The following is a 9,917-nucleotide window of genomic DNA, read 5'->3' as shown; positions in this document are numbered from 1 at the left end:
ATTATTAGCTACTACTGATTGGGATAGGATCTTGGAGATGGGAATACCCATTTACAGCCGGTAAATATAGTGGCGGTGATGTTGTTCAAAGTGGGACGCCATCTGTGATTAAGGTAAACTAACAGACAGAACAAGGAAACACATGGAGGTAAAGCCTGAGCGGCCGGGAATTATTTAATGTTTAAGGTTAAAAGTTATTTGAAAATATAATGTTCCAGTTGGAGGCAGAAATCAAACCTAATAGACGAACCCTGTTGTTGAGTTAAATGCAAAACCTAAGATACATATTTATTGGCTGTACTTTTATATAATGTATATTGATATTGTAAAAAATATACATTATAAAAATATATACAGTATATATATTATGGGTGATGGAAGGATTAACTGAGCTATTTCTATAATTGCTGATCTTATATCATGACTAGTGTTGAGCGAGCACTAAAATGCTCGGGTGCTCGAAGCTCAGGCCGAGCTCGCCGTGATACTCGGGTGCTCGACCCGAGCAGCGAGCCCAATGTTAGTCTATGGGAGACCCGAGCATTTTTGCGGCGGCAGCCCCGACACTCTGTAGAAAGCCTAAAAAGTGCCCAAAACGATAGTGACAGTGCTCAAAAGACATGGGGGCAGCATGGGGATCACCCCAGGAAGCATTTCTGCCCCCCAGGTCACTGCTGTCAACAACGTGGTCAGAGGTATTAAGCCACTTTTACGGGCTCACAATAAAATATTCAAAAACGAAACTGAAACGGTTTTCCTGTGAAATATGTTAAGGAACTTCCTTTCCAGGGTAAAGACTTGTGTATAAGGTAAAATAAATAACCAAAAACAAGAATACTCCTCCACACCTTGGGCTATGTTCACAAGTAGCATTTTTTATGCGTTTTTGCACTTTTGTATTGCTTTCAACCGTGACAAATGCATTCACCGGGAAATGTCATTTTAACATCTTACAATCTTATCTGGCCATGTGCTGTGTGACACATGCATATAGTGCTGAAAAGACATGGGAACAGCATGGGGAAGCCCCCTGGAAGCATCTCTGACACCCAGGTCACTGCCTAAAAGTGTGCCCATCAGAAGTGATCCTTGCCGCATCAGAAGATTCAGACTTGCAACTATCCCCGTGCAAGTCCTTGTCCCAGGGCAGTGTTCAATTGTACCTCCCCCATTCCTTGCAATGCAAGCGTAAGTATGCAGCCTGCCACCCACCCAACCCCAGGCTGCAATACCATACTGCTGGCTTGCACTTGAAATGGGGCCTTTTAGTTTGGAGGAGGCCGAAGGTGGCCACTACCTCATGGCTGCTTTGGCAGCGAGGTATCCATACTCAGTCCCCAGTCGCCCGGCGGCCGGGTGTCTACGCTCGGTCCCCAGCCGCCAGGGGGCAGCCGGGTGTCTATGCTCGGTCCCCAGCCGCCCCGCGGCCGGGTGTCCACACACGGTCCCCAGCCGCCTGGGGGCGGCCGCGTGTCCATAAACGGTCCCCAACCGCCCCTATTTCTCCTTGGAAGTTCCCCCCACACTTTTCTTAGCCCGGTCTGCTTTAGGGCAGCATTGGACGAGCCCACCAGAGAACCAGACTCCTCCGTTGGGCCATGGCTTCTCCATCACGGGAGTTGAGAGTGCCCAGGTGAGGAGCATGATGATGATGATAGAAGTTAGCATCTGCTTTGTTTTCTTGGAATGCAAGCGCATGTATGTAGTAGCTTCTAGGCCTGAGGTGGTCAGCGTTTTGGCGCATATCCTACCTCCTCCGAGGATTGCTGGATGTTTTCCTGCTACTATCCCAGTTCTATGACTCCCGTTAAAACAAAGCTTCAGGTGATGAATGATGGATGAGGTGGTGGCAAAGGAGAAAGAGCAAGAGGAACAGGGACCATTCACATCAATATCAGGCCAGTCAACCACACATGTCTTGTAGGATATGTTTCTGTACCAAAAGGAGCGGTGCGGCTACACAGTTATAAGGCATGCAGTGAGTGCAATGCCTACCAAAAATTTTGAGGCACTCCAATGCACCTTGGAAGTGACATGGAGGTCAGAGGGCCTTAACTAAACCGTTTTTTCCATTTATAGCAACTGGGTCTTCTATGCACTGTTAGCCCAAGCAGTGAATGAAAGGCTTTCCAAAAATTATGAGGAACTGCAATGCCCCTTGAAACAGACGTGGATTACAGCATACTAAAAACCTTCTTCCCATTATTGGAGAGTGGGTCTCCCTTAGTGTTCACCTATGCATTGAAGAGCAAAAGCTGACTAAAATTACGAGGAAATACAATGCCCGTTGGAAGAATGGTGGAGTTCGCAGTGGAATAAAAAGACAATATCAATGCACCTTGAAAAAGTGGTGGAGGTCGAAGTAGCTTAACAAGACGGTTTTAATGCCCCTGGGAAAAGTGGTGGAGGTCGCAGTAGCTTAACCAGACGGTTTTAATGCCCCTTGGAAGAGACGTGGAGGTCGCAGTGGAGTAAAAAGACAATATCAATGCAGCTGGGAAAAGTGGTTGAGGTCGCTGTAGCTTAACAAGATGGTTTTAATGCTCCTTGGAAGAGACGTGGAGGTCGCAGTAGCTTAACAAGATGGTTTTAATGCCCCTTGGAAGAGACGTGGAGGTCGCAGTGGAATAAAAAGACAATATCAATGCCCCTGGGAAAAGTGGTGGAGGTCGCAGTAGCTTAACAAGACGGTTTTGATGCCCCTTGGTAGAGACATGGAGGTTGCACTGGAATAAAAAGACAATATCAATGCCCCTTGAAAAAGTGGTGGAGGTCGCAGTAGCTTAACAAGACGGTTTTAATGCCCCTCGGAAGAGACGTGGAGGTTGCAGTAGCTTAACAAGACAGTTTTAATGCCCCTTGGAAGAGACGGGGAGGTCGCAGTGGAATAAAAAGACAATATCAATGCCCCTGGGAAAAGTGGTGGAGGTCGCAGTAGCTTAACAAGACGGTTTTAATGCCCCTTGGAAGAATGGTGGAGGTCGCAGTGGAATAAAAAGACAATATCAATGCCCCTTGAAAAAGTGGTGAAGGTCGCAGTAGCTTAACAAGACGGTTTTAATGCCCCTTGGAAGAATGGTGGAGGTCGCAGTGGAATAAAAAGACAATATCAATGCCCCTTGAAAAAGTGGTGGAGGTCGCAGTAGCTTAACAAGACGGTTTTAATGCCCCTTGGAAGAATGGTGGAGGTCGCAGTGGAATAAAAAGACAATATCAATGCCTCTTGAAAAAGTGGTGGAGGTCGCAGTAGCTTAACAAGATGGTTTTAATGCCCCTGTGAAAAGTGGGGGAGGTCGCAGTAGGTTAACAAGATGGTTTTAATGCCCTTTGGAACAGACGTGGAGGTTGCAGTGGAATAAAAAGACAATATCAATGCCCCTGGGAAAAGTGGTGGAGGTCGCAGTAGCTTAACAAGACGGTTTTAATGCCCCTTGGAAGAGACGTGGAGGTCGCAGTGAAATAAAAAGACAATATCAATGTCCCTGGGAAAAGTGGTGGAGGTCGCAGTAGCTTAACAAGACAGTTTTAATGCCCCTTGGAAGAGACGTGGAGGTCGCAGTAACTTAACAAGACGGTTTTTAAGCCCATTGGAAGAATGGTGGAGGTCGCAGTAGCTTAGCAAGACAGTTTTAATGCCCCTTGGAAGAATGGTGGAGGTCGCAGTGGAATAAAAAGACAATATCAATGCCCCTTGAAAAAGTGGTGGAGGTCGCAGTAGCTTAACAAGACGGTATTAATGCCCTTGAAAGAATGGTGGAGGTCGCAGTGGAATAAAAAGACAATATTAATGCCCCTTGAAAAAGTGGTGGAGGTCGCAGTAGCTTAACAAGATGGTTTTAATGCCCCTGGGAAAAGTGGTGGAGGACGCAGTAGCTTAACAAGATGGTTTTAATGTCCCTGGGAAAAGTCGTGGAGGTCGCAGTAGCTTAACAAGACGGTTTTAATGCCCCTTGGAAGAATGGTGGAGGTCGCAGTGGAATAAAAAGACAATATCAATGCCCCTGGGAAAAGTGGTGGAGGTCACAGTAGCTTAACAAGACGGTTTTAATGCCCCTTGGAAGAATAGTGGAGGTCACAGTGGAATAAAAAGACAAAATCAATGCCCCTTGAAAAAGTGGTGGAGGTCGCAGTAGCTTAACAAGACGGTTTTCATGCCCCTTACAAGAGCCATGCAGTACAGCATATTAAAAACATTATTCCCATTATTGGGGAGTGGGTCTCCCATAGTCTTTGCCTATGCCTTCCAAGCAAAAGCTGCCAAAAATTAGGATGGAGGAACTTGCAATGCTGGCAACACGGACCACGGTTACCCTGGTGGTATAGTGGTGGTGGAGGCTGAGGATAAGGAGAAGGAGAAGAGCAAAATACAGCTGAAATTAGGAAGCGTATACCCATGTGTGGGTGTGAAGCTGTGCATGGGAATACACCTCCGGAAATAACACAGTGGATTTGACTTTATGTTACTCTGCTGTCATTTGGTGGTGATGAGAAGTCTGGCCCAATCCAGCCCTTGTTCATTTTTATTAGGGTCAGCTTGTCAGCATTGTCAGTTGACAGGCGAGTGTGCTTATCAGTTATAATTCCCCCAGCGACACTAAAAACACGCTCCGATAACACGCTAGCGGCAGGGCAGGCCAGGACCTCCAAGACGTACAGAGCGAGTTCATTCCAAGTGTCCAGCTTGGATACCCAATAATTGAAAGGCACAGAGGAATCACGGAGGACGCTGGTACGGTCGGCAAGGTACTCCCTCACCATCTTTTGAAACTTTTCACTCCTTGTGAGAGTACCCCGCGCCTCAGGGCCTGTAAGCTAGGCGGGTCTCAGAAAATTGTCCCAGAATGTTGACAGTGTTCCCCTGCCTCAGCTGGATTGGAGTTGCGTCTCTCTCGCCTGTACGCCTTGGTTGGTCAACGAACTGTGACCTCTGCCGCTAGTGTGTTCAGATGGGAATTTTTTTAACAGTTCTGCAGCAAGGGCCTTCTGGTACTGCCCCATTTTTGTAGACCTCTCCACCTCAGGAATAAGACAGTGAAAGTTCTCCTTGTAGCGGGGGTCTAAAAGTGTCACCCAACATTTTGACAACACGAGGGTCACGGTTAAGGCAGCGTAACATAAAGTCAGCCATGCGTGCCAGACTGGTAACAGGCAAGACTTCCGTGTCCTCACCAAGATGACGACTGACAATGCTCTCCTCCTCCTCCTCCCCCCTGTCCTCAGGCCACCCAAGCTGAACCGACTGTATGAGAGTTGTACAGGTACTACCGTCTACAGCACGATACCAGCTCCTGTTCTTCCTCCTCCTCCTCCTCCTCTCCCTTATTGTCCCCCAATGCACATTGGGATGAGATGAGGCTGGGCTATGTGCAATCGCCCATTAACGGGTTCTTGATCCATCTCATCATACTCTGGCTGCAATGCCTCCTCTTTAATTCTCTGCAGAGAGCGTTGCAAAAGACAGACAAGTGGGATGCTGACTCTAATGATGGCGTCATCGCCACTCACCATCTTGGTGGACTCCTCAAAGTTTGTCAGGATGGTACATACGTCAGCCATTCAGGTCCACTCCTGAGGTCTTATGTGTGGAGTCTGACCTGAATATCGACGGCCTTGTTGCAGCTCGTACTCCACAACTGCTCTCTTCTGCTCACAAATCTTTTGCAACATGTGGACGGTAGAGTTCCAACGTGTGGGGACATCACACACCAGTCGGTGTGCCGGAAGCTGCAAATGCTGCTGCAACACAGCAAGGGCGGCGGAAGCTGTAGCCGACTTGCGAAAATGAGCTGACAGGCGGCGTACTTTGACGAGCAGATCTGGCAACTCAGGGAACGATTTAAGAAACTGCTGAACCACGAGGTTAAGCACATGAGCCAGGCATGCTTCGTGTGTGATCTCACCTCGCCTCAGAGCCGCCACCAGGTTACGTCCATTGTCACATACGACCATGCCTGGATGTAGGTTCAGCGGTTTCAGACACAGATCTGCCTGCTCTTTCACAGCTGTCCACAACTCACAAGCAGTGTGAGGTTTATCACCTAAGCTTATGAGTTTCAGCACAGCCTGTTGCCGCTTGGCTGAGGCAGTACTGCAGTGCTTCCAGCTTGTAACTGATGTGGTGATATCTGAGATGGAGGCTAAGGAGGAGGAGGATGCGCAGGAGCTGTAGACTGTGGGGGCAACTCTGACTGACATAGGGCCCGCAATCCTCGGTGTGGGGAAGATGTGTTCCGTCCCAAGGTCCGACTGGGTCCCGGCTTCCACTATGTTTACCCAGGGTGCCGTCAGGGAGATGTACTGTCCCTGGCCACAAGCACTTGTCCACGTGTCCGTTGTCAGGTGGACTCTCCCAGTAACTGCGTTGTTGAGGGCACGGCAGATGTTTTGGGACACGTGCTTGTGTAGTGCGGGGATGGCACACAGGGAAAAATAGTGTTGGCTGGGGACCGAGTACTGAGGGACGGCCACCGCCATAAGGTTGCGGAAGGATTCCGTCTCCACCAGCCTAAAAGGCAGCATTTCCAACGCAAGCAGTCGTGAAATGTGTGAATTTAGGACTGTGGCCTGTGGGGCGTTGGCTGCGAATTTGCACTTTCGTTCAAAGCTCTGGGATATGGACAATTGAACGCTGCGGTGGGACGTGGACTTTGATGCTGTTTCTTGAGAAACTGCCAAAACAAGTGAAGACTGAGAGGAGGGGGCATCTTTGCATGCAGTGTGGACAGTGGATTGCCTTGCACGCACAATAGGGGGTTCTATTACACGCACTGGTCGTGGACGCTGAGGTTCGCCCCACAAAGTCGGGTGCTTTGCTGCCATGTGCTTGATCATGCTGGTGGTGGTCAGGCTGGTAGTTTTGTCACCCCTGCTGATGCTGGCCTGGCAGGTGGTACAAATGGCCTTTTTGGGGTTATCAGCAAAAAACTTCCAGACTCTGGAAGACCTACCGGTTGTATTGGCAACGTCCGTCGTGTTGGTGTTACGGGGAACGGTTGCCCGCCTTCTGTGTGTGGTCACCACACTGCTTCTTCCTGACTGTTGGGGTACTCTGCCTCCCTCCCCCTGTGTGCTGCTGGCCTCACTCTGCATGTCCTCCTGCCACGTTGGGTCAGTTACTAGATCATCCACCACCTCCTCCTCTTCCACTTGCGCACCACGATCCTCCTCCTCACTTCGTGGCAATTGTGTCTCGTCATCGTCCACCTCTTGTGACAAATTGCCAGCGTCGACTTCCTGTGGCCGTGGCTGTTCAACTATTTGGCCAACGCTACATGGGATCTCCTCTTCCACCACTTCAAGCAGAGCAGGCGAGGGGCCCAAATATGGAAATGGACCAGTGAACAGCTCTTCAGAGTGTCCAAGTGTGGGATCAGTTGCTGTCTGACGACACTCGGCATGGTGGGAGGAAGGAGCATCAGGGTGAGGAGGAGTATACGGTCGAGACTCACGGCTACTAAAACTTGACCATGTAGAAGACAGACCGGACGTGGTGGTGCCCAGGTAACTGGAAGTATTATCTGCTATCCAATTAATAACCTGTTCACACTGATCAGTTCGCAATACTGGTGTTGTAGTGTGCTTCCCTAGTAATTCGGTCAAGAAGTGGGAGCGAGAAGATGTGGCTGTTGGTTGTGGCACATTTTCACCTTGGCCACGGCCCCGTCCTCTACACGCACCATCACCAGAACGTCCAGTTCCACGTCCCTTGCCACGCGCCTTGCCCATTGTAAATGAAGTAAAATAGCTTACACTCGCACTATCAATGGAAAAAGGGTAATAAAGAGTAGATTAGAACCGTGGAAGAGGAAAACCACAGTTCTATTTCTCTGGCCTACACCAGACTCTTTTAAACAGATATATTTGTGTCTGAACAGTCAGGGAGACACTGTTACAGTTTTTTTTTACGGCAAAAAAGCAGGATAATACAGAGATTTGACCTGTGGAACTGCAAAACCAAAGTTCTATTTCTCTGGCCTACACCAGACTCTGTTCAGAGACCAATATATCTGTTTAAAAATCAGGAGACACTATTACTGTTTTTCTTTACAGCAAAAAAATGCAAAAAAGCAGGATAATACAGAGATTTGACCCGTGGAACTGCAAAACCACAGTTCTATTTCTCTGGCCTACACCAGACTCTTTTAAACAGATATATTGGTGTCTAAACAGTCACAGACACACACAATTTTTTTTTGGGGGGTGGGGATACCAAAAGGTTAATAAGACGCGTATTTGTACAGTCTGACTGAGGGAAAGAAAAAAAATACAGGATTTAGATGAAAAAAAAAAGATAAGTCTAGCAATTTGACCAACAGGAGCACACAGGACTGTAATGCAGCGTTTGCTGGTATAACCACTGCGTCTCCTATACAGCCTGCCTGCCTGATATCTGGGATGGATATTAGTCCTGAGAAGGACTGTTTGTTTGATTTTTCAGGCTTTAGAGACCCTACACTAACTATTTCACACTATATATCTCTCCCTAACTCAGCAGCACCCTCCCTACACTGTCTGGTCCAAAGCGACTGTGTCCAAGATGGCGGCACCCGGTTTTAAATAGTCGAGGTGACGCTGTGCGGCCAGCCAATCACTGTAATGCCCACAACCAACATGGCTGCGGCATTACAATGACTGGCTGGCAATTCCTGCATGTTCATTGTCTCTGTAAAGAGCGCCAAACATGCAGGGCGGAGACCCGATCTCCCGCCCGAGTAGCGAGATGCTCGGGCGAGTAACGAGCAGTGTCGAGCATGCTCGCTCAACACTAATCATGACCAATTCTGTTCTGATTTAATTTTCCAATTGGACACTGACATCGGTGATGTTATACAAAACTTTTTATATTATTATTATTATGCTAAAATTAAAATTTATGCTACATGAGAAACTTTATAAAAAGATATTTCACAAAAATAAATGCAGAAATTCACTTTTTCTCCCCATTGAAGCAGTCCTGAAGGTTAAAATATGCCATGTTCCCACGTAGTGTAGATGCACATGACGCGCCCCCAGGGCAGTGGGGTACTCGGTGTCCGGGCCTATGGATGCTGGGGGGGAATATGTCACAGTGGCTGGCCCGGTCCGTGGCCCAGGGCGGTCAACAAAAAGGGGATAGTTTATATGGGATTTGTAGTTTGATCGTGACGTGTGGTTTCTGGTAATTTGTACCAGCGCTGCTGCAGACCTCTGAGGCAGTTGATAGGCAGCTAGGATGGAACAGCTCCCCACAGGTGGAGCGGGCCTCAGGGCAGTGTAGAGTTTGATGGTGGGTGGTGATGCTGAGGCTTGTAGTGCAGTCGGGATGGCGCAGCAGGAGTAACTGACAGAGACAGGGGATTCGCTTCAATACCTTTACTGGTGCGGATGTCAGGTACGGTCCAGGGTACTCGGTAGGAAGGGTGCACTTCAGGACTTCTCCCCAGTGAGCGAATATAAGGCCTCCTGGTCCATGTCTCCCTCTCTCTAAGCTCCTGGCCAGCCTGTAACTGGGCCTAGCTTCTGTCGTACTGTTCCTTCTCCTATCGCTTGGTAGTAGGACCTTCCGCTGGCAACCACTATCCCTGGGCGCCGGGGCCTTCGTGGTTCCTGGTCCTGTAATGGGTTTAGCTTCAGGTCGGCCAGGGACTTGTAGTCCTCCTGGTATGCTGGTGATCCCTACTGGGTATCAAGGGACCCTGTAGGCGCGGACCCGGTGTCTGGTTTGTATACTCGGGGGTGAGCCTATGATGCTCCTCTGCCCCCTCAACTCCTCTCTCCTCTCCTCTTTTCCTTCGGCCACACTCGGGGCCCTCAATTCAGCAGCAGACGTGCTGCGTCTTCACTGCTCTCAGTAGCAGCACACTCTCTGAACTCTCTCCCTAAACTGAACTGCCTGGCTCCACCCTCCATATATATATGTAGAACCCCGAGGGCTTGGC

The sequence above is a fragment of the Phyllobates terribilis genome, unplaced genomic scaffold (assembly GCF_046119375.1).
Source record: "Phyllobates terribilis strain yellow unplaced genomic scaffold, ASM4611937v1 Scaffold_9__5_contigs__length_417890890, whole genome shotgun sequence".
NCBI classification, from domain to species: Eukaryota; Metazoa; Chordata; class Amphibia; order Anura; family Dendrobatidae; genus Phyllobates; species Phyllobates terribilis.
Note: the sequence above shows the minus strand (reverse complement) of the source record.